The 25408-nt window shown below is 44.2% G+C and overlaps 1 long non-coding RNA gene across 1 annotated transcript; it reads left to right on the forward strand.

Annotated features, from left to right (window-relative positions):
- The first annotated feature begins 572 nt into the window (after positions 1-572).
- LOC104664880 lies at positions 573-25229 on the forward strand. The gene is made up of 3 exons (XR_748331.2): positions 573-803; positions 1327-1460; positions 24955-25229. It is a non-coding gene; the product is annotated as an uncharacterized LOC104664880 (long non-coding RNA).
- The last annotated feature ends 179 nt before the right edge of the window (positions 25230-25408 follow it).

The raw sequence follows: 25408 nt of genomic DNA on the forward strand, positions 1-25408 counted from the left end.
ATAAATGCTTTAACAGGGATAAGGAGAAAGTATTGTAAAAAAAAATAAAGCTGAAGAAGATGAGAGAGACAGAGGGAGAAGGAGTGGGGGGAGAGAGAGAGAGACAGAGAGAGAGAGAGAGAGGGAGAGAGAGAGAGAGAGAGAGAGATAGTTAGTTCAAATGAACATGAGAGCTGGGGCCTTGGTTTAAAGGCTTTAGTTAAAAGAACTCCAGAAGAAAAGACTTGATTCCGCTGGGCACGGTGGCTCAGCCTGTAATCCCAGCAGTTTGGGAGGTTGAGGCGGGTGGATCACCTGAGGTCGGGAGTTTGAGACTAGTCTGACCAACATGGAGAAACCCCATCTCTACTACTAAAAAAAAAAAAAAAAAAAAGCCAGGGTATGATGGTGCATGCCTATAATCCCAGCTATTTGGGAGGCTGAGGCAGGAGAATTGCCTGAACCCCAGAGGCAGAGGTTGCAGTGAGCCGAGATCATGCCATTGCACTCCAGCCTGGGCAACAACAGCGAAACTCAGTCTAAAAAAAAAAAAAAAAAAAAAAAATTTGATTCCTCTGTTTCTTGCAAACCTGGTAACAGGTGACTTGAATTTCAAGTGATTATCATAAATGGAGGATTAGAAAAGAGACACCAACTCTGGAACCAGTTCAATGCAATTCTTTGAGAGACTGTAACTTAGTGCTCATAAAGACTTGGAATGATCTACACTGCATAGTGTAGCTGTTAGAGGACGTGACATCAAAGCTTTAGGTACTGAGAGGGATACTTCCTACTGTAGAAGGGAAGAAAAGAAAAAAGCAAAGGTGAGTTGGAGTGGTAGACCTGTTGGGTTTAGTCTCTCATTGTTAAGCTTTTAAAATCTCTCATTAGAAAAAAAAGTCTTGGGCAGGCCACAGTGGCTCATGCCTGTAATCCCAGCACTTAGGGAAGCTGGCACGGGAGGACTGCTTGAGCTAAGGAGTTCAAGACCAGCCTAGGCAACACTGAGAAACCCCGTCTCTACAAAAAATTAGCCAAGCGTGGTGGCAGGTACTTGCAGTTGTAGCTGTAGCCTCCTAGCTACTCAGGAGGCTGAGGTGGGAGGATTGCTTGAGGAGGAGGTTGCAGTGAGCCATGATCATACCACTGCACTCCAGCCTGGGTGACAGAGTGAGATCCTGTCTCAAGAAAAAAGTCTTCATCTAATAAGGTGAAAGATGGAAGGGCATGCGGTTACTCCTGCTGCAGCTGGATTTGTTTGTTCCATTTAGAAGCTGCTTTCGGAGCAGGAATGACACCTGAGTTTAGAAAACAGTTCCCTGTGTCTGTGCTTGTGTGTTCTTCCAGCTCAGTGTCCTATGTCACCTGTCCTGAGACATTGCAAGAAGGAAAAACAAAAGAGAGCATTCTTGAGCTATTCCAAAGAGATCACAGAGGCCACCACCAAAGAGAAGAGTAAGAATCTACCATAGTTTGCCTCAGTAAAATGCTATTTTTCTTAGGAACTATTGCAAGTTATAAAAGTCCTAAGTGAAATGATTGTGTGGCCGGGGATAGTGGCTCACACCTGTAATCCCAGCACTTTGGGAGGCCAAGGCGGGTGGATCATAAGAGGTCAGGAGATCAAGACCAGCCTGACCAACATGGTGAAACCCGTCTCTGCTAAAAATATAAAAATTAGCCAGGCATAGTGGCACATGCCTGTAGTCCCAGTTACTTGGGAGGCTGAGGCAGTAGAATCACTTGAACCCAGGAGGTGGAGGTTGCAGTGAGCTGAGATCGTGCTACTGCACTCCGCCTGGGTGACAGAGTAAGGCTCCGTCTCAAAAAAGAAAAAAAAAGAAAGAAAGAAAGAAAGAAAGAAAAGGAAAGAAAGAAAGAAAGAAAGAAAGAAAGAAAGAAAGAAAGAAAGAAAGAAGGAAGGAAGGAAGGAAGGAAGGAAGGAAGGAAGGAAGGAAGGAAGGAAGGAAGGAAGGAAGGAAGGAAAGAAAAGAAATGATTGTGCAGGCAGAAATGTCTGTAAGGCATCATTGTTACAGAATTTTGCTCCTTAGTTCAGCTAAAATTGGGTTCATGTCACATGACCAGGAGAATTTAGACATGCAGTCACATTGAAGTGTGGGCAGAGCAGCATTTTGTTGGGCATAAGGGGAAAAAAAAGAAAAAAACAGCAAAGTGAGATGGCATCCTGCTAACAAGCCCCCCACCTCACAGACTGGATCCCAGGCCACCACACAGGAACTGAAGAGCCAGGCTCCTCCCCCGCCTGTGGCTCCACCCTGTTCCCCCAGTGCACATGTGGGCAGGCTCAGAGGAGGCCCTGGGCAGGTTCCCTCATCTACACAAAAGCATCTGATGTAAACACTTGCGGGGTGGGTCGGAGATTCTCTGGGGACACCTTTATATCTGCCTAGGCATTTGACTGTCTCATTCCCCCCTCTAAAGAAGTACATCCAATGGCAGTTAGAATAAGGTTAGGATAAAGATGATGACCAAAGTTAACTGCTTTCTGCTAACAGGGGTGCTGTTTTCGGGAAAACAGCAGTCAGAGCTCCCTCAGAGGCTTATCTAATGATCCCCAGCAGAAGAGGCCATCGTCTGAGGCTCTGGTTGCATGACGGTTTGGAGTGTGATGGTCTGAAGGTGAGAAGAGACAATCAGGTTATCAGGAAACATTCATCAAAAAAAAAAACAAGGAGGTTACGGTAAGGACAGCTCAAAAAATTCCAAGGCCTTTTACTGGTTTGCAAAGGGAGAGGGGAGGCCAAAAGCCCAACTGGTTAAAAAAATAAAGAATGAAACTACCCTTTTGCCAGCATTTGGATTTCTGGGTTCCCTTCCCCTGAGCCCAGTCCTAAACGAACCAGTCTAAGGTTTGGGAAATTAACTCTTCCCAGTTTGGAGGATGCATCTGAGGGGAGTGTCTCATAGTACAGAGACACTGTTATCTATCGCTGAAGACAGAGGAAAAAAAAGGAAAAAAGATTTTTTTTAGAGGAGTCCCAGGGGTTCAGGAGGCATTCAAAAGAGATACAGACTGAAGATGAATGGTTGCCCATCTAGGAAGAAGGGAGCAGGCATCCCTGGTTCCCTTCTCTTCCTAGCAAGTACCCAGAGTACGTAAGGGAAGGAAAGTGAGGCATTCCTCTTTCTTTCCTCTGTCCTTGTATCCCCAAGTCCTGGCAGTCACAACAGGGTGCCACCCATGGGTGTCAAAGTGGCTTTCTCCCATGTTAAAAGGGGGGCCTAAGGGCTGGGAATATCTACTCTTACCCACATACGCCCTATCCCCGCTGTTGTCAGTAGCCTTTGAATTCCCTAGACCTCATTTATGCCGTGGACACTAGCACGACCTTTGTCCATGGAACCGGAAGCTTGGCTTAATCAGCAGGAATTAGACATGCTCACCTGTGCTGTGTCTTTTAACTTCCATTATCATCTGTCTCTGGATTCCTCAGATCCAGTTTTCTTTCCTAGGGCTTTGAGCTGAAGTTTGGAATTGAGTTTGGGACAAAAATATGTCTTAAGGGTGGTTGCATGGACTCCTTATTATAAGCTGAATGCTAAGGTGGAGCAGTGGAATTGAGTCCTCCTCCAACAAGGGAGTGAAAAGGATGTCTTGTGACACCCCCAGATAACTGGTGGCTATAGTTATGCTTGCTAATATTTGAGTGATGAGGCTTGGCTTTGGTTAGCTCCCTTTGTCTTACTTTCCCAAAAAGGAAACCTCTGGGTGGTGGGCATCCTGTTTATTTTCATCACCTGGCAGGATTTGCAGGATAGTTGCTCAGGACTAGAATACTGATCCAGATTTTTACATCACCCATCCCTTTTGTTTTTTCTGAGCTGCAGCCAGAGATTGCTGTTTGGTTCACAGGAACGAGCAGGGTTCACCTAAAATGTAGGCAAAAAGTTAAAAACATTAATGAGTCTAGAACCTAATGATAAATTTTGAAACATTATTTCTCTTTCTCTAGTCCTCATTTTTGTTAAAAACAAATCATGATAGGACTGAGTTGTTTGCAAAATAGACTTTAGTGTTATACTTGGCCTAATTATTTGCGTAAAGTACCGCAAGAATAATTATTCCTAAACAGGCCTTTTAGATTGGCTTTGATGGAAATTTGTTCCACAGGGAATCTCAAGTAAGACCTTTTAAAGCTGAGCCTAGCCATGGGTTTGTATCCTCAAATACCGATGAGTTGGGCAAACTCCTCTCTTCTTGAGGTTTCAAGAGATGTGGTCCCTGGGTCTGTTGGAAAGTGACATTCTTTACCTACTGCAGGTTAGGAACCCTGTATGGGGACTGTGTACACAAGGTATGAGGCGAGTTTCTCCCATGGGGCTTTATTGGCTCTGCAAGTCAAGCTTGACTCCTTAAACGGAAGCATACCCTTCCAGTCAAAGCCTTATTCAAGCAACCAGTTTCTCTAATTGTGTCCTGTTGCAAAAGAAAATGGATTCTTATTGCACTGACACAAACAACTATATGGCCATAAATTAAGAGTACTCACAACTAGTTTTCAAATTCTGGAGAAACCAGGCAGAGAGACAGAGACAAATATACTCCAAATTTTATTCACAGGAGTATACCTTAGTCAATTATTAAAGGCTGTAAATAGCTCAAAATAAGTTTGCTTGACTCTGAAAAACAAAACAAGGATCAGCAATATTTCAAGCAAAAGTCAAAAAGATTACTTCAGTTTTGCATTAGATAGGCCATTCAGTTAACTCTTGTTTTGCTTGATATTCATAAACATTTCAGCTTTTCATGAGTCCTGTATGTTTTTCCTTTATTCCAATGTCACAATCTCCAAAGTTATCAGAAACCTGCATTTCATTCAGAGCACCTGTCAAAGTTCTATAACTGATTATAAACCATCTTTTGAAGAGGAGCAAAAGAAGACAATTGTCTGTAAATAACAAAATGTCCAGGGTAGTTATAGTCAGAAACATGATAGACAAATAAATTTGGTTATCTCCATGGTTTACAATAACTTAACATAATAACCTTAATTATGATTGATAGCATATACTCACACATTAGAATTTTAGACTTCCCATATAGTTTTGGAACATATATTACTATAATTCTCTAAAATCTAACCTGAAGATTAAACATCATTTTGGCAATCCTGTGTACTTAAACATGTCAAATAATCCGGTTCACCTCTCTTATGGATACTCCAGAGGCCCTCTGTAGCATCCCAAAGTCCAGGCATCAGGAAAGAAAATTTTGAAACTGAAGGTTGATTTTGGGAAGTCTGTTATGTGTTAGAGATTTAAAACACCTGATGTTATCAAATACAATTCCAGATTGCCATAAATTATTTATTTTGCCAAAATGATGACTGAAATTTTAAAAAAGCAAAAAACCTTGTATACCTTTTACAAATTTTGCTAAAGAGCACATTAATGCCTTAAGAGTACCTTGTTGGCTGGGCGCAGTGGCTCATGTCTGTAATCCCAGCACTTTGGGAGGCTGAGGCGGGCAGATCATGAAGTCAGGAGATCAAGACCATCCTGGCTAACACAGTGAAACCCCATCTCTACTAAAAAATACAAAAAAATTAGCTGGGCATGGTGGCGGGCACCTGTAATCCCAGCTACTCAGGAGGCTGAGGCAGGAGAATGGTGTGCACCCAGGAGGCGGAGCTTGCAGTGAGCGGAGACAGTGCCACTGCATTCCGGCCTGGGCAACAGAGCGAGACTCCGTCTCAAAAACAAAACAAAACAAAACAAAACAAAAAAAAATACCTTGTTGTGCTTTTATCTCAATGCTCAATTTACAGAAGACAATATAATAATCATTTGAATTTGGTTAATATATTCACACATGGAATTTCTTTTGCAAAATTTATTTTTTTATTTTTTTTTTTGAGACAGAGTTTCGCTCTTTGTTGCCTAGGCTGGAGTGCAATCATGCGATCTTGGCTCACTGCAACCTCCACCTCCCGGGTTCAAGTGATTCTCCTGCCTCAGCCTCCTGAGTAGCTGGGATTACAGGCAAGCGCCACCACACCCAGCTAATTTTGTATTTTTGGTAGAGACAGGGTTTCTCCATGTTGGTCAGGCTGGTCTTGAACTCCTGACCTCAGGTGATCTGCCCGTCTCAGCTTCCCAAAGTGCTGGGATTACAGGTGTGACCCACTGCACCTGGCCAAGATTAATTTTTATACTCCTTTCATCATTTGATTAAACCTTCAGCTTTACCTTATCCAATTCAAAACAATCCTTCAAGCCTAGGAAATAATTTACATTTCCACGCCTTCTTATAATCTTTTGCTAAAAACATATCTTACTGTTCTTACACACCTCACGTGTAAATCAATTTGCAGTAGTTTCGATTACATGTTATAATGGTAACTCCCAGCAATTTTAAACTTTTATGTAGAACCTAGTAACTTGTTATAATTATGTACAAGTTGCAGCAAAGGTTTGAGTCCTTCCAGCATAATTAAGGGTGTGGTTAATTCCATATGTCTCTAGGCCTTACCACTTGTGACGCAGGCAGGTCAAACAGTTCTCAGAAACCAAAAAGACAGTTTATAACCTTAAAACATTAAGGAAACCTAGTATCTGACTTGCATTAATTTAGATCACCTATTTACATTTTGATGACATCTGCATTTTACCAATAATCTTTAAGGCTGCTTTTATTTCTTAAGGATTAAAGTAATGTGAACTGAAACATACCACAGCTTTTATCTTTCCTTTTAAAAAACATTTTGATTTGTTTTTCTAAGACCACCAGAGCGAGCACAAAAGAACCAGCGAGTAGGCAAGGGTAGGAGCAAAACTGCAAATTTATTTTTGGTCACCTAGCTTCAGGGAAGAAGGTGGGTAGGGAGAGGTCTGTCAGCCTCTGGCAAAGAAGGCCAAGAGAGTCACCCGGTGGAGCTCTCGGGCGGAGTTCCTGCAGTCCCGACAAGAGTGGGGGCTGAGGAAGCCCGCGCAGGGCGTCTGCTGGGAGTGGCTTTTCTAGGAGTGGGAGGGCAATAGGCGGGACACGGGTGTGTCGGGGGGCGTTCCGTAGGTGCGACCAGGTAAATCTTGGTCTCTTTGGATTGACGTCACCTGGCGCATGCCCGGTTGGTCTGCACCTTCCCTGGGCGCTGGCTGCATTTTTGCGCGTGCGGGAAAAGTTGGTGATAAAGAACCCGGAAGTGCGTCATCTTACCTCTGTTCGTCCAAACACATTTGATTCAAGCTCTTATCCTTTTTTAAGTCAATTAATTAGAGCTTTTTTATAGACATCACACACAACACATATATAACTACACAGGCAGAAGAAAACGCAGTAGCCATGAGATTTTTCATCTGCCAATCTCCTAATTGGATTATTGGCCTCTGCGTGGTGCCCTTTAAGAGATAGGGCTAGAAAAACATGCAGCTTTTAAGGCCTAGTAAAACAGGCACTACTGGGAGGCAAAAACAGATTTTGAGAGGGATCTATCTGCATTTAATTCCTGGGGTTCCATGAGAAAAACAGGTTTCTTCCCAAAACGGGGTTAGTGGCACCTTGTCTGTTTTTCCCAAGGAGCCCTATGCCCCCAGAAGTTATCTTAGGGCCTCTCAATGCATATATTAAGAGTGACAAGGCAAATGGAGAAAAATAATCCAGTCTACTGAGAAAATGCCCTTTCCAGCAGAGATCCAAAAAAAAAAAACAAAACAATACATAAAGACCTTTTAAATATACTTGTAACTTGGATATCCACTTTTAATTAAGCTGAGTGCTCTTTGAGAAAAACCTTTTAACTCCCTTATTACCCAACTAGCCGCACCAAGTGGCCAATATTTCTGGCTTTCAAACTATACTAACGGTGACCTCCCAGGTGCTCAGAGAAAGGAAGATAAAAGGCAGTTCGTGGAGGGGAAGAGAATCAGCAACAGGTCATGCAGATATCAAACTAGAAAGGACTTATTCCCTAAGACAGGATTGAACCCAGTCACCATTGTAAAATGGTGGAGGCTAAGACAAAACATTGCCCTGTGGTTACAGGTCATGCTCCCCAAAACAAGATGGAAGCCTGCAGCAAGGTTTGCTACTCACCATACAGAAGGTCATGCAAAGCCCACCAGACTGGCTACAGCTAAAGACCAACCTCACAAATCCTTTTTCATAATTAAAACTTTACTGTGAATACACACAGTGATCCTTATTCCTGGACTAGTAAAATGTCTTCAAAAAGAAAAAAAAAAAAAACCCTTCTCGTTTAAAAGTTAAATGCTGACAGGCTAGAGAAAGGAAAAAAAAAGTTTAAAATGCAGTGTTGGAAAGATGCCTGGGGAAAGTACTTCTTATTCTTACACAAATGGGTTCCTCCAACAGGGAGAGAAGCTTAATTGCTGTCCCCATTGGGCACCCTTGGGCCATGGGCCATGCACCCCAGCTCTGGCTGGGAGGGAAGTGAGAACCCACCATTCGCCAGTCTATCTCGCAGGTGCCTAAAGCCATTGAGGTGAGGTGGTGCGCAGTTTTCTCTATCCTCAGAAGAAGTTCAAGGACAAAAAGGCTTAGAAGTGAAAGGGAAAAAAGATTTTTTGGTTCACATCTTACCCACCCTTCCTCAAGCTCGTCTAGGAGCCAAAATGTTGCAGAATTTTGCTCCTTAGTTCAGCTAAAACTGGGCTCTAGCTTGTGAGAAGACCAGGATTTTATTGGGCGAAAAGGGGGAAAAAAGAAACCTCAGCAAAGTGAGATGGCGTCCTGCTAGCAAGCCCCTCACCTCACAGATTGAATCCCAGGCCACCACACAGGAACTGAAGAGCCAGGTTCCTCCCCCCGCCTGTGGCTCCACCCCGTTCCCCCAGTGCACATGTGGGCAGACTCAGACAAGGCCCTGGGCAGGTTCCCTCTTCTGCACAAGAGCATCTGATGTAAACACTTGTGGGGTGGGTCAGAGGTTCTCTGAGGACACTTTTTTATCTGCCTAGGCATTTGGCTATCTCATCATGGTATACAAATACTATGGACTTTGCAATTTACCTTAATTCCAGTGATCTCACAACACTGGTGCCCAAAAACTAAACACAAAAGAATATTACAAACTGTTACAAGTTTGAGCTTAATTATAAAATCTGTGGAGAGGTGTGGTGTGTAATTCAGATTATTCCAATGAATCAGTCAAAAAATATCTACTAAAACATACTCTGGTAAACTAGTGGCTCTCACATTCGTGGGCTAAATAATCACCTAATTAGCTGAGCGTGGTGTGCACACCTGTGGTCCCAGCTACTCAGAGGCTGAGGTGGGAAAATCATCTGAGCCTGGGAGGGCGAGGCTGCAGTGGGCCAAGATCGTACCACTGCACTCCAGTCTGGGTGACAGGAATGAGACTCTTTCTCAAAAAAAAAAAAAAAAAAAAAAAAAAAAAAAAAAAATCACCTGGGGTGCTTGTTAAGCTGCAAATTCCTAGGCTCAACTCCACACATTCTAATGAAAGGAACTGGGGATGGAGCCTGGGATTTTGCATCTTAATCATTTCAGAAGATTCAGATGCAGATTTAAAGACCTCTTTTAGAGAAACATTACCCTAAGCAAGGGCAGAGTTGGTCAATCGCAGAGGTCTTTCAACTCACTTCCCATTCATTCATTCATTCTTTCCTGAACTTATTAATTCAACAAACATTTATAGTGCCCTATCATTGTACACAGCGATGTGGACTCGGTAATGTAAAGAGACTCGGTTCCTGCCTGGAGGGAACTTATATCTAATGGCTGATATATATATATATATATATGACATTGATGTATGATTGACATCACCAAGTGGTAAGTATTGAATATGTCCATACTGCCAAAGAGAATGTTGCAGGGATTTAGAAGGAAGTTGTGTCAACGTGGGTTCAAGTGGACAGGGATGGAGGAGCTATTCTGTGGACGGGGTGGGACATTGCCTGGGCCCTAACTGATGAGGAACGAGCAGGATATCAAAGAGAAGGAAACAGCATTAGGTTCATATCATAATTATTAAGCAAGAACGTTTTTAATATCCATAAGCCTATACTAAAGATAGCAGAGTGGCCAAGCATGTCCAGGATTAAAACTATAATCTCATTAACTACCTTCAGAGGAGAAATAAAGAAGTGAGAAGTTCCTGAATCAGCAACATCATCTCCTTGTTTTTTCAATATTCTGATGCCAATTGGACCATTTTTATGCTAAGTTGATAAATAGTAGGATGTTTTGACGTGACATGTTTATATAGTATTCTGTTTTTCTCCTAGGTCCATATGTATTTCATCCAGCTACTTCCAAAAAGTTAAAACGCTGACCATAAAATCCATGTAGGGTATAAATAATTAGCACTCTAGGAAGATTCGGACTGTTTGACACCAAGAGAGGCAGATTAATCTAATTAAAAATTACTTCTTATTAAGAAAGAGATCTGTATTCATTAAGACTTCTCCTTAGACATACTATTTTTAGCTATATTTTACCAATCCTATTACATGTGTGAAAAATAAATAAATCTGGGAAATCTTGGGGCTCCAAAATCACTAAGCTAAAGGGCAAAGTCAAACTGGGAACTGCTTAGGGAAAACCGGCTTCCCACTCTATTCAAAGTCATCCCTCTGCTCACTGAGATAAATGCATGTGTGATTGCCTCCCTTGGAAGAGCTGATCAGAAACTCAAAAGGATGTAACCATTTGTCTCTCATCTACCTGTGGCCTAGAAGCCCCCTCCCTGCTTAAGTTTCCCGCCTTTCAGGACAGAACCAGTGTACATCTTACATATATTGATTGCTATCTCATGGCTTCCTAAAATGTATAAAACCAAGCTGTGCCCCGACCACCTTGAGTACATGTCGTCAGGACCTTCTGAGACTGTGTCACAGACGCATGTCCTCAAGCCTGGCCAAACAAACTTTCTAAATTAACTGAAACCTGGCTCATATTTTCAGGGTTCACACATGAAAGAAATTTTATGTAATTTATTTCATGAAGACCAATTTCTAGCTGCCCAGCCACTGTTACATTTCATGTCTTAATCTGTAAAACAGGTTTAATAACCCCTGTCTCAGAGAGGCGTTTGAGGATGAAATGAGAGGACAGTTGTGATTGAGTTTTAAAACCCATGCTGGCCAGGTGCGGTGACTCACGCCTGTAATCCCAGCAGTTTGGGAGGCTGAGGCAGGTGGATTATGAGGTCAGAAGATCGAGACCAACCTGACCAACATGGTGAAACCTGGCCTCTACTAAAAATACAAAAATTATCTGGGTGTGGTGGTGCACACCTGTAGTCCCAGCTACTTGGGAGGCTGAGGCAGGAGGATTGCTTGAATCAGGGAGGCGGAGGTTGCAGTGAGCCGAGATAGCACCACTGCACTCCAGCCTGGCGACAGAGCGAGACAATGTCTCAAGAAACAAACAAACAAACAAACAAAAAACCCCAAAACCAAAACCCACACTAAGAATGAGTGTAAGTTATGAGCTTTCCAGCCATTCTAAAGTCTTCCTCAGGATAAAAAGCAGGATCACGGAGACCTAGAACAAATAATTTTACCTCCTCACAGAACTTGTAAGATATTATATTAACAAGGAAGCCTTCTCAGCCCTCCTTGCTAATATCTTACAAAGCAAGCAAGCCAAAATACTGAAGCAGTTGTATCCCAGAGTTTTCCTGAGTTTGTAGAGAGGTGGTACATCTGGTGGCACAGACTCTGGCGCTGGGCAACCGGGTTTTTAATGGTAGATCCACTCCTTACTATTTATGTGGCTTTGAAGGTACTGAACCTTGATGTGCCTCAGTTTTCTTATCTGTGAAGTAAACAAAAAGATTGTTGTGATTCAATGAATCCATAAACATCTTCACACATAAAGCATTCCTATCTGCCCCTCGAGAAGGTTGTGTTTCTTTGCCATATTTTGAAATGGCCCTGCAAAGCTGTCCTTTCTGGGGGGAAAAATTTACATCTCTAAAGAATCTCTATTAACATAGCTATCTCTTTTTCTTCCAGGCCCTCCCAATCCTGAGATTAACTGAGAGTTGAGCACCCTCTAAAGGTCTGAATAGGAACAGTTGTCATCTATTGTCTGTAAGGGCAGCCACTGTGAGCTCTGATGTTAAGGAAGGTACACAAGGGCATGACAGTTTCAGTTTCATGGAGTGTCTAGAAAGACTGGAGATGTATTGATACACACATAAAAATCAAATAGAGGATGAAAAATTAGCAAGACACTATGCCTAGAACAATTATTTATATCGTAACCACCCGAGGGGTTCACCTTGCCTGCTGCCTAGACAGAGATGATTCATCAAGACAGGGGAATTGCAATAGAGAAAGAGTAATTCACACAGAGCTGGCTGTGTGGGAGACCAGAGTTTTGTTATTACTCAAATCAATCTCCCCGAGCATTCAGGGAGCAGAGTTTTGAAAGATAACTTGGTGGGTGGAGGGGGTAAGCCAGTGAGCCAGGAGTGCAGACTGGTCAGAGATGAAATCACGGTGAGTCAGCTGTCTTCTTGCATTGAGTCAGTTCCCGGGTGGGGGCCATAAGAGCAGATGAGCCAGTTTATTGATCTGGGTGGTGCCAGCGGATCCATCAAGTGCAGGGTCTGCAAAATGTCTCAAGCATTGATCTTAGGAGCAGTAGAGGGAGGGTCAGAATCTTGTAGCCTCCAGCTGCATGACTCCTAAACCGTAATTTCTAATCTTGTGGCTAATGTTAGTCCTACAAAGGCAATCTAGTCCCCAAGCAAGAAGGAGGTTTGCTTGGGAAAGGGCTGTTACCATCTTTACTTAAACTATAAACTAAGTTTCTCCCAAAGTTAGTTCAGCCTACCCCCAGGAATGAATAAGGACAGCTTGGAGGTTAGAAGTAGGATGGAGTCAGTTACGTTAGATCTCTTTCACTGTCTCAGTCATAATTTTCCAAAGGCAGTTTCAATATCATCCCTTGTAACAGAAAACATTTAAGACTGTTTGTAAGAATGCATATATAAAACAGTGTGGTACAGATTTAAAATATGAGAATAGTAGAAGTAGGAACATTAAGGAGGACTGGAGAAGAATCCAGTACAAAAAAAGCACCCCGTGGCGTCTTTTGTACATACAATGGGCGGGCCACATGGTTGACTGTAAACTTTCTAGCAACCATTGCAAAAGAGAAACTCCGTCAGTCAGTCACAAGATAAAAGCAGACCAATTGTTCAGGAGAAGCACAATTATTCTTCATATTAAGACTGAGGACTAAGCTCTGATTTTTTCTTTTCTTGCCCCAGTTCTTATCTAAGGGGTCTGAGGAGTCATGCCCTGCAAGCCATAATTCTTATCAGATGGGTTTTATTTAACCCTACATATTGCAACTTACTTTCCCTTCTGAATCTGGCATAACATTATGTGGCAGAGAAGAAAATCAAAATATTTTACCCCAAAACGTGTTTCTTTGCCATATTTTGAAATGGCCCTGCAAAGCTGTCCTTTCTGGGGGGAAAATTTACATCTCTAAAGAATCTCTATTAACATAGCTAGATCTTTTTCTTCCAGGCCCTCCCAATCCTGAGATTAACTGAGAGTCTAGCACCTTCTAAAGGTCTGAATAGGAAACAGTTGTCATCTATTGTCTCTAAGGGCAGCCACTATGAGACTTCAAAAGAACCTCAGTCTCCACAGTCTTTTATCTGAACCCGAATATTTTCTTTCTATTGATCCTAGGTCTTTAGACAAACTCAACCAATCGGCAGCCAGAAAATGTTTACATTTATCTATAGCCTGGAAGACGTCATCCCCATTCCTTTCGAATTGTCCCGCCTTTCTCCACCAAACCAATGTATTTCTCAAATGTATTTGATTGATGTCTCGTGCCTCCCTAGAATGTATAAAACCAAGCTGTGCCCTGACCACCTTGGTCACGTATTCTCAGGACCTCCTGAGGGCTGTGTCATGGGCCGTGGTCATTCATATTTGGCTCAGAACAAACATCTTCAAATATTCTACAGAGTTGGACTGTTTTCGTCCACAAGACCAGAGGGTCCCAGCCATCATCTTTGAGATGAGGCTGAATCATGTAATAAACAACATCTCTGATATCTTCCCAGCAGATGAACCAGTGTTTTACAGAACCGCTTCCCATAACATTAGGTGGATCATCACCAGAAGCCTATTCCAGTAACAGCAGTTCTGTGAGGAGGTGGAATTGTGTGTTCCAGCTCTCTGCGATTCTGCTTTGTATCCTCAGGAAGATTTTAGACTGGCTGGAAAATCCATAATTTATACTCATTCCTAGTTGTTTGGGTTTTACAATACAATCACAACCGTCCTCTCTTTTCATCCTCAAAAACCTCTCTGAGACAGGGATTATTAAAACTGTTTTACAGATTTAGAAACTGAATCCAAGCATGGTTCGACAGTTGGAAAATTATGGAACAAGGATTTGAACCTGCTAATTCCCAATCTAATCTTGGGCCATGCCTTTATTACCAAACCTCTTAGAGTCCTCTCTTCCTTGAATTTTTTCACTCCATTAAAATTGGATTTTTATATCTACACCTCTGTTGAGATTGCTATCATAAAACTCACAAATGATATTTTTATTGTCAAACCCAGTAACCCCTTTTTTCAGCCTTTAAAAACAAAATTTGAATGCTAGGTGTGTTGGCTCACACCTGTAATCCCAGCACTTTGGGAGGCCGAGGAGGGAGGACTGCTTGAGGCCAAGGTTTAGAAACCAGCCTGGGCAACATAGCAAGACCCCTGTCTCTACAAAAAATTTAAAAATTAGCCAGGTTTGGTGATGTGCACCTCTAGTCCCAGCTACTTGGGAGGCTGAGGCAGGAGGATTGCTTGAGCCCAGGAGTTCAAGGCTGCGGTGAAGCATAATTGCATCAGTGCACTCCAGCTTGGGCAACAGAGTGAGACCCTGTCTGTTATTTACAAAGACACTCTTTGGCATTCTGTTTTCCTTTGTCCTTGGGAACTCTTGTTACTCCTGATATCCCTCCCACCTTTCTGATGACTTCTGCTCCTTGGCTTTTATGGGTAACTCCTCTCCAGCCCACATCCCAAATGCTGGCGCTCCCTGAGGGTCCATCTTTGGTCCTCTCCTCTTCTTACTCTATGCATTTTTCCCAAGAGAGCCAATCCCCTTTCATGAATTCAGACGCCATCTTGACAGCATGAATTCCGAGACACGCACAGCAAGGTCACGTCTTCCATGAGGTTGAGTTCTAAAGTCTGAGGCTGAGGTAAAAATAGCATTTTCTCACTCTGAAATTTGTTCATTGTTTTTTGTTTTGTTTCAGCTGATGCAACAGCTGGCTCAGATTTGGAGCCGTTATGTAGAAAAACAATGTTTTTTGTTTTTGTTTTTGAGATGGAGTCTCACTCTGTTGCCAGGCTGCAGTGCAGTGGCACAGTCTCGGCTCACTGCAACCTGACTCCCTGGTTCAAGTGATTCTCCTTCCTCAGCCTCCCGAGTAGCTGTGATTACAGGCATACACCACCATGTCCAGCTAATTTTTGTATTTTTAGTAGAGACGGGGTTTCACCATGTTGGCCAGGATGGTGTCAATCTCCTGACCTCATGATCTGCTTGCCTCAGCCTCCCAAAGTGCTGGGATTACAAGCATGAGCCACCGTGCCCAGCCAAAACAATGTTTGTTTTAAAGGCTGAAATTTTACTCAGAGAGTTCACAATGTGAGAATGTACAAGAGAAATGAGGCCATTGGAGGAACAGCAGATTCACACCTCCCATTTTGTGGTCAGTTTAGACCACATAGCCATGAAGTGAAATGGCAGAAAAAAAAATTTCAGTAATTTTTCCTTTCTCTCTATGATTTATTTAGGAGCAAGCCCACACAGTGAATTTGTGTGTTAACGATGACTCTGTTCTTCCCCACCCCGTCTCTCACTGTCTACCTACTAGGCCTTTCCCATTTGGTCGTCCTGCAAGATTTCAAATTCAACATGTCCAGTATTTAATTTATTGTCTTTACCTCCCATCCCAGTTTTAATTAGATGTAGCAAGATGTTCACTCAGTATTGTTGCTGTAACAAAGATACTCCCACATTTTAATGGCTTAACCAATAAAAACTTATTTCTCATCTCATATCCAAAGTAGGCGTTCTAGGGCAGAAGATAGGGGATGAAATTGGGGCATGAGAGGTCCACTCTGCAAAGTCATTCAAAGGTCCAGACTGAGGACTGCCGTCTTCAATAGGTGGATTCCAAGATTGCCTTGGCATCATCCAGACAGGAGAAGGGAACGGAAAAGAGGATGCAGAAGGGCATATCTAAATTTTAGCATCACCCTTATGAAATGTACATATGCCAGCAATAAGTCTACAGTATGGGAGGGAGCATAACAGCAAACTTTGGTGGACAGTTTGTCTGCCACACTCCCTTCCTCCCTGTTTCTCATCGGTTCTTCCATCAGTATTTCCTCTGTGTGTGTGTATTTTTTTTTCTGTAAAATGGGCCAATAATAGTACTCTCCACAGGAGTTGTTATGAAAATTGAGACAGGCTATGTGAAGCAATTAGAATACACCTGAGTCATATGGAGGCACCAGAGTGTATGAATGCTAACAGTTATTCGTTAGCTGTGGGACTTCCTCAGCCACCCAGTTGTGCCAAGCTAGAAACGCTCTTCTCTCATCATCCACCTCCAATCAACAAGTCCTGCTTGTTCATTTAAAAATTCATACATCTTTACTTTTCTTTAAATGCAAGGCATAGGCCTGCAGGTCTCTGTCAAGCCACAGACACAGGTCTCTGATCCACAGGAGGGAGTTTGCTAAAGTTGTGAAGAACAAAGCCGACTTTAAGAGATACCAAGTGAAATTTAGAAGACGACAGAGGGTAAAACGGATTACTATGCCCGGAAACGCTTGGTGATACGGGATAAAAATAAATACAGCACACCTAAATACAGGATGATAGTTCGTGTAACAAACAGAGTTATCATTTATCAGATTGCTTTTGCCTGTATTGAGGGGCATATGATAGTCTGCACAGCATATGCACACGAACTGCCAAAATATGGTGTGAAGTTTGGCCTGACAAATGATGCTGCAGCGTATTGTCCTGGCCTGCTGCTGGCCCTCAGGCTCCTCAGTGGGTTTGGCATGGCCAAGATCTATGAAGGCCAAGTGGAGGTGACTGGCGATGAATACGATGTGGAAAGCATTGATGGTCAGCCAGGTGCCTTTACCTGCTATTTGGATGCAGGCCTTGGCAGAACTACCACTGGCAATAAAGTTTTTTGGTGCCCTGAAGGAAGCTGTGGATGGAGGCTTGTCTATCCCTCACAATACCAAATGATTCCCTGGTTATGATTCTGAAAACAAGGAATTTAATGCTGAAGTATACCAGAAGCACATCAGAGGCTAGAATGTTGCAGATTACATGTGCTACTTAATGGAGAAGGATGAAGATGCTTACAAGAAACAGTTCTTTCAATACATAAAGAACAATGTAACTCCAGACATGATGGAGGAGACATACACGAAGCTCATGCTGCTGTATGAGAGAATCCAGTCTATGAAAAGAAGCCCCAAAAAGAAGGTTTTTAATTTTTTTTGAGACGGAGTTTCGCACTGTCACCTGGGCTGGAGTGCAATGGCGCGATCTTGGCTCACTGCAACCTCCGCCTCCCTGTGTTCAAGTGATTCTCCTACCTCAGCCTCCTGAGTAACTGGGATTTACAGGCGCCCACCACCACGCCCAGCTAATTTTTTGTATTTTTAGTAGAGAAGGGGTTTCCCTGTATTGGTCAGGCTGGTCTCAAACTCCTGACCTTGTGATCTGCCTGCCTCGACCTTCCAAAGTGCTGGGATTACAGATGTGAGCTACCGCACTCGGTCAAACCAAACAATTTTCTATGAGGATTTTTCAGATACAGACAATAAACTTATTGACAGAAAAAAAAAAAAAGCGAGTAATAGATATTTCTGATGTGGAACTTATATGGACTTTTTTTTTTTTTTTAAGAAAACAAAACAAGAAACCCTCTCCCTGAGGGATCCGATGTGTTTATATGGCTTCAATTGTCATCTTGAAAATGGTCACATATGACTATGGAACTGGATTGGAGCTCCCAGCTGGAAGGAATCATGAAAAGTCTTGTCCCCTCATTATTTTTAAAATTTTATTATTTTTTTTAAGACAAGGTCTCTCTCTGTTACCCAAGCTGGAGTACAGGGGCACCACCATAGCTCACGGCAACCTCAACTCCTGGGCTCAAGCAATCCTCCTGCCTCAGCCTCCTGAGTAGCTGGGATTACAGGTACATGCCACCACACCTGGCTATTTAAAAATTTTTTTTTATAGAGATGGGGTCCTGCTATTGCTGCCCAGGCTGGTCTCAAACTCCTGGATTCAAGCAGTCCTCCCACCTTGGCTCTCCAAAGTGCTGGGATTACAGGCAAGAGCTACTGTGCTGGGCCTGTCCCCTCATTTTAGAACTAAGGAAACTGCAGCCCAGATAATGGCAAAGTGGGGCCTAGGACCCAGGTCTTTTGACTCCAGTCTTGCCTTCCATGATACTCAGCTGCCTTAATTAATTAACTCCACAGAAAGCCAAAACCAACCATACAACTCCTTTCCCTTCCTCCTCACAATTTTTGTTTGGTGTCTGTTAAATGAAAGTGGCTGCTGCGTGAATTTCCTCTAATCTCCTGTGGTTACCAAACCAATGAAAATTCTAGAGTACTGAGTTCTGATTCTTCTAACCTGGTTACTCTGACCCCAAGCCCAACCATAGCCCAGTCCACCTCCCTGCTTTTTATTGAGCAGCAGATGGCACTGTGTCCAAGTCTGGAAAGATGCTCTCTGTTTCCAGGGAAAGTTGGGGCAAATGCACTCAAGCTTCCTGCTAAACACTCCTATAATTTTCGTGAGGCACTCGCCCTCCTCCTCCCAGGCTTTAGTGTGATCTGTGTGCTAAAAGGCACAAGTAACACTGTCAGTATGTGTGTAATGTATGTGGTTTCAGATGTGTGGGCTTAGACTGCTAGCCTGCCATGGAACTTGCTTCCTCTCCTTCCTGGGCACACAGCTGGACTACATTTCTTGGTTTCCAGCAGAGTTAGATTTGGCCATATGTCCAAGTTGTGGCCAATAAAATGCAAAAGGAAGTGATGTGTGCCATTTCTAGGCCCCATCTGTAAACTCACATGCTCTTGGCCCTCCACTAGCTGATGTCAGTGCCCAAAATGACCTTGGAGGTCATGGGCTGAAGATGGTGGCGTTGTGACCACCCTGGGCCCCTGAATGACTGCATGGAGCCAAGTTCCTGAATTGACTTGGATCTACGTTGGGCTGTTACACAAGCTTAGAATTAAACTGTAATTGGCGAAGCCACTGAAATTTTTTGCAGTAATTTCCCTACCACAACTGATACACAGATGAACTGATGAAACCCTAATGTCCTATGTGATATTCCTGTAGAAAATATGGGAAGTATCCATGTTTCTGCACAATAGGGATTTCTTTCTCCATATTAGACTCCAAACAGGTTTCCTGTCAAAAGGGGTTGTAAAGACCTCCCCATCCCAATTGTTTTAGCAAGCAAAGGACGTGATCTGCAGACTCAAAGGCAGGCAGCTAGCAAGGAGAAAGCACAGTAGCTTAGGAAAAAGAGAGACCGTAGCATGTGGTCAAACTTGTTTATGAGTAAAGCAGGTAACCAGGAATTTGCCAAGCATTTTGGAGTGAATTAAATCCTTCATGAAGATAAAGGTACTGTAATAAGAACTATTCAGATTGGAAGAGTGTCTTTAAAGCTAACCACCAACAATTTCTCACCTCTCTGTACACACATGTTTCTCTTACATCAAGAGGTGGATTCTGCCTGTAATCTCAGCACTTTGGGAGGCTGAGCCAGGAGGATTGCTTCAGCCCAGGAATTTGAGACCAGCCTAGGCAACATAGCCCTGTCTCTACAATTTTTTTTTTTTTTTAATTAACCAGGTGTGGTGGTGCATGCCTGTAGTCCCATCTACTCAGGAGGCTGAGATGAGATCACTTTGAGCCCAGGAGTCTGAAGCTGCAGTGAGCTATGATCATACCTCTGCACTCCAGCCTGGGTGAGAGAGTGAGACCCTGTCTCAAAAAAAAAAAAAAAAAAAAAAAAAAAAAGAAAGAAAGAAAATGAAGTGGCTTCTGTTCCCCCCAGCCTTGAATGTGGGCTTGAATGTGACTTGCTTTTGCTAACACAATGCAGCTGAAATAGTGCTGTGTCAGTTCTGGATGCAGGCAGCTTCCACTCTCTTGAAATCCAGTTGCCTTGCAGAGAGGAAGTCCCTATACCCTGTGGAGGAAGAGAGGCCTTGATGGAGAGAACCCAGTGGCCTCAGCCAAAGGCCAGCACCAACTGCTTGCACCTTCTAGGCTCCTCCTGAAATCCCATAAAAGGGACCCTCCTATCTTCACACTTAGATGAGCAGCTACATACACAACTTCTGCAGAAGGAATCCAGGAGAGGAGTCCTCTGTCATCCCTAGTGCCATGGCATGATCGTGGGTTCCAGGCCATTTCTGCATTGTCCTGTCCAGGTGGAAGTGCTTGGTCTGGAAGTTAGCTCCTTTTCTGGTTCAGAACTGTCCCCACAATCTGTTGCCTTTATCACAATGCTCCCACCCTCCACGCCCCTTCCCTTCACTTCTGGGTCTGGGACACTGATTCTCATCTGTCCCAGGTACACCACACCCAGCCCTCCTGCCCCACTCTCTAGCAGTCTGCCCCCTCTTCTACCCCAGCCTTGCCCTAGCTGAACTCCACTTGGTTGCAGCTGCATGCATAACCACAATCCACGCCACATGAGGCAGAGCTGTTGATCTGAGGTCAGTGCACCCACAGAATCATAACAAGTAATAACTCCTTGGCTGGGCGCAGTGGCTCATGCCTGTAATCCCAGCACTTTAGGAAGCTGAGGCGGGCGGATCACCCACCTGAGGTCAGGAGGTTGAGATCAGCCTGGCCAACATGGCAAAACCCCGTCTGTACTAAAAATACAAAAATTAGCCAGGTGTGGTGGCACATGCCTGTAATCCCAGCTACTCGGGAGGCTGAGGCAAGAGAATCACTTGAACCAGGAGGCGGAGGTTGCAGTGAGCCGAGATCACACCACTGCCCTCCAGCCTGGGCAACAAGAGCAAAACTCTGGCTCAAAAAAGAGAGGAGGGGAGAGGAGGGGAGACGAGGGGAGAGCCATGTTACCTGACTCGGGTTCCTGGGCTGAACTTTTCCCCTTGGCATAATGAATTTGAAAGGTCCTGAACTTTCCTTTTCTTTAGACACCTAGGACTGAGTCTGTTAGGCTGGGGGACCCAGAGATCATCGAGATGCAATTCCTGCCATCATGGAGCTCGTAGTCAAGCAGAGGGAGACAGAAATGCAAACAAACAGTGAGTTTTTAGAATTGCTAGTGAGTGGGGGACAAAACAAATGGAAGCAATCCTCTTTGAAAAGCTGAAGCTGAGTCGGGAAGATGAGTAGGATAGGATGAACGGCTGAGGGGATTGCAGAGGAGGAGCACAACTATTCCAGGCAGAGACAGCTCATGCACAAAGGCAGCCCAAAGTGGCCTGATGTGCTGATTGGAGGGAACACAGATAGTGTGCAATAGCTGGGCTTGAGAGGAGGCAGACTAGGTGACCCTTGCCGAGTTTCTTCTTCTTCTTCTTTTTTTTTTTTTGAGACAGAGTCTCTCTCTCTGTCACCCAGGCTGAAGTGCAGCAACCCAATCACAGCTCACTGCAAACTGTGCCTCCCAGGTTTAAGCGATTCCCCTACCTCAGCCTCCTGAGTAGCTGGGATTACAGGTGTGCACCACCACGCCTGGCTAATTTTTGTAGTTTTAGAAGAGACGGGCTTTCATCATGTTGGCCAGGCTGGTCTTGAACTCCTGACCTCGAGAGATCTCACCTTAGCCTCACTAAGTGCTGGGATTGTTTCCTCATTCTTAACGTGCATGTCTCACTACCGCCTGGTGATGCTCTGTGCCACATGGTGCCAGATGACACTGTGAAGTTGTGTACCTTCACCCCCGCCCACATGGCTTAACAGAGTCAAATGAGGCAGCTCCCATTTTGGGATGAGCAGTGTACAAATGGAGCATCAGGCTCAGGTTTTAAGTGACAAATGAAACAAATGTGCCCTCCAAGGCTGATCAACATTCCTCACTTGGAGAACTGGTTGTCTTTTGTATCACCTCTGGTTTTCATAAGAAGCTTGAATTTGAGTTATTTGTACTTTTTATTTTATTATTTTAGAGATGGAGTCTCCTCTGTTGCCCAGGTTGGAGTGCAGTGGTGTGATCCTAGCTCCCTACAGCCTCAAACTCCTGGGCTCGAGCAATCCTCCTGAGTGGCTGGGACTATAGGTGCATGCCACCACACTTGGCTACATTTTAAATATTTTTGTAGAGATGGGGGTCTCACTATATTGCCTAGGCTGGTCTTGAACTCCTGGCCTCAAATGATCTTCCCACCTCAGCCTTCCAAAGTGTTGGGATTACGGGCATGAGCTACTAAGCCCAACTTCTTTGCACTTTTATTACCTAAGTCAATGGTTGTTACATGTTTTCATCTTCTTAATTTTAACCTTCCTGCCTACAAGAACAAAAACAAAAAAGATTATTCTACCTTCAGTCTTTTTAGTTGTTTGCATTAGAGGAAGGAAAAATGACTTTTCTTATTCCTCTGTGGTTGGAGAGGAAAAATCCTTTTTCCTACCCCACCTCCTTCTTTTTGGGACCAGAAGTATCCAAAACTGGATGTGTAAGAAGATCCACTGGAAGGCAGGAAAAAAACATTGGAACTTCTAGTTGTGTGTGTGTGTGTGTGTGTGTGTGTGTGTGTGTGTGTGTGTGTGTGTGTGTGTGTTTGAGACAGAGTCTCACTCTGTTGCCCAGGCTGGAGTGCAGTGGTGCAATCACAGCTCACTGCAACCTCTGCTTCCCAGGTTCAAACGATTCTTCTGCCTCAGCCTCAGGTCGTGAGCTGGGATTACCGGCATGCACCACCACACCTGACTAATTTTGTATTTTTAGTAGAGACAGGGTTTCACCATGTTGGCCAGGCTGGTCTCAAACTCCTGGCTTCAAGTGATCCGCCTGCCTCGGCCTCCCAAAGTGCTGGGATTATAGGTGTAAGCCACCATGCCCGGGATGCACCCTCCATGCCCCTTCCCTTCACTCCTGGGTCTGGGACACTGATTCTCACCTGTCCCAGGCACACCACCCCCCAGCCCTCCTGCCCCACTCTCTAGCAGTCTGCCTCCCCTTCTACCCCAACCTTGCCCCAGACTTTAGATATTACCGAGCCTTGGTAACATCTGAAGTCTCTCCTTAATACACCAGTGTCCCACCCGGGGACAGTGTTACTCTGATTTTGAAAGAAGAGTAATTATACTCTTCTGTTACAATAGTAATAGTAGTGACAGCTGCCATCATACCTGCCAGGTACCCTGCACTTGATATGGTAATCTTCAATGTGCACGGTAACTTTAAGGTGAGTGACACTTTAGAAATGAAACAATTGAAGCTGACAGTTGAAGCCCAAAATCTGAGCTGGGATTTGCACACTAATGACCCACCTGCCACCAAAGCCTCAATCTTCCTGCCATACCTCATTGCTTTTCTGACCACCCCTGCAGGGCCTAGGGTGGTGGGTGTTAGCTTATGCTAAACCAGCGCTGGAGTGGCCTTGCTGGGTGAGAAGTAATCCCTCTTCCTCCCCACTAATTTGCAGGCTGTGACCAAAATAAATAAGATAAAATAGAGTAAGTCGGTTGGAAACACTCGAGGTTCCTTTGGGGGCAGAATCTGAATAATAACTCAAATGAATCCCAAAGGATTAGAGCTTTGTCTAATCTGCTGATGATGTCTGGATACAGAGCTCACACCTGTGATCCCAACACTTTGAGAGGCTAAGGTGGAAGGATGACTGGAGACCAGAAGTTTGAGACCAGCCTGGGCAACATAGTGAGACCTGGTCTCTACAAAAAAATATTTTAAAAATTAGCTGGGTGTGGTGGAGTGCACCTGTAGTCTCAGCTACTCAGGAGGCCGGGGTGGGAGGATCACTTGAGCCCAGGAGGTTGAGGCTGCAGTGAGCTGTGATCTCACCACTGCACTCCAGCCTGGGTTACAGTGAGACCTCATCTGTATTAAAATTTAAAAAATAAACTAAAACATAATGATAAAGAATAAATACAGGCCGGGCACGGTGGCTCATGCCTGTAATCTCAGCACTTTGGGAGGCCAAGGCGGGTGGATCCCAAAGTCAGGAGTCCAAGACCAGCCTGGCCAACATGGTGAAACCCTGTCTCTACTAAAAATACAAAAATTAGCTGGGCATGGTGCTGTGTTCCTGTAATCCCAGCTACTCAGGAGGCTGAGGTAGGAGGATTGCTTGAACCCGGGAGGCAGAGGTTGCAGTGAGCCGAGATCGCTCCACTGCACTCTGGCCTGGGCTACAGAGCGAGACTCCTTCTCGAAAAAAAAAAAAAGAATAAATAATCCCATGATGACTATTACCAGTTTTCTCTAAGCCTAGGCCCAGCCTTGGCCCACGGCCTCAGCCCTTAGATTGATATGGCTTATTTAGGCATTTAAACGTTGACACCTGCCTCCTGCTGTTTAATTCCCTGCAGTCTGACAGATTCACCAACTACCAAGGAGAATGCCCGCCTTCCTTGTGCTGTGTGTAAATGAGGCTTCCATCAGCACAGACACACACAGGCTGCAAATCAACCAGCCCTGGCCCCAATTCCACACCCATGGCCACAGCAGAGAAAGTTGTGTCCCCCTTCCCCGGCCCTCACACCCAGGTTAATATCTGGGCTCTCACCCTCAGCCTCACATCCAGGTTACCACCTGGGCTAATTTCATTTTTTCACTTTTTGGGTTTGCAGATGCCCCCCCAGTGGAATCAAAATGACAGATTTATGTCGCACTGTGGGTTTGGATCAGAAAGCACCCTTGAGCAACACTTCGATTCTGTGTTTCTTCCCGTCCTCAGCTACTTCTTGGAAGAGCAGTGGAGAGAAAAATATTGTTTCTTTTTCTTGGGAAATTGGCAGAGGCATGCCGAAGAAATCAGCCACAGCTGTTCTCCACACCTGGCTATGTTTTTAATAAGCGCTTAACGCACCCGCCCACCGGAAAGGGTGGTCTGTGGTGCCTATGGTGTTGTCTCTCCGGGGCGCTTCTGGGCAGCTTTCTCTGTGACCCGGAGAGCGAAGAGTCTATTTCCATCACATTTCAGCTGCCAAACTCCCCTTTAAATGTAAGTAAGCCATTTGATTTCTGCTGCCTTTGTTTTCCCATAAAAGGGCATTTTAAAAAAATGTAATTCTCCAAGAAACCTCTAGTTGTTTTGAAATAAAAAGCTAGTTTTCACTCTTGATCTCATTTCTTCCAGCTGTTCTCTGGTTTGCCCTGCTTGGTTTGTGGAGTCTTATACAAATTCATTA

The sequence above is a fragment of the Rhinopithecus roxellana genome, chromosome 1 (assembly GCF_007565055.1).
Source record: "Rhinopithecus roxellana isolate Shanxi Qingling chromosome 1, ASM756505v1, whole genome shotgun sequence".
Classification (NCBI taxonomy): Eukaryota; Metazoa; Chordata; class Mammalia; order Primates; family Cercopithecidae; genus Rhinopithecus; species Rhinopithecus roxellana.